This window comes from Montipora foliosa, chromosome 8 (genome assembly GCF_036669935.1).
Source record: "Montipora foliosa isolate CH-2021 chromosome 8, ASM3666993v2, whole genome shotgun sequence".
Lineage (NCBI taxonomy): Eukaryota > Metazoa > Cnidaria > Anthozoa > Scleractinia > Acroporidae > Montipora > Montipora foliosa.
In genome coordinates this window covers 21,125,125-21,125,371 of record NC_090876.1, presented here as the reverse complement: position 1 = coordinate 21,125,371, position 247 = coordinate 21,125,125, and positions in this window count along the sequence as shown.

The following is a 247-nucleotide window of genomic DNA, read 5'->3' as shown; positions in this document are numbered from 1 at the left end:
GAGTGAAACGAAAGACCCTGATGCGCAACTTTTCCGATTTCCGACACAGGAATAAACGGAAGAATGTGATGCAGATTTCAACTATTGTCATATGGCACCTCGGTAATTAAACATCTGTCAACGAATTCGAAGTGCAAAATATGTGTCGTTTTGTGGTTTCTAGGTCGATTTGAGGCGATTTCGTGTAGTTTCTGTTCCAGATGCTTCTGTATCTATTATATCTAATTGAGAGAGAAGCAGCTGGAAC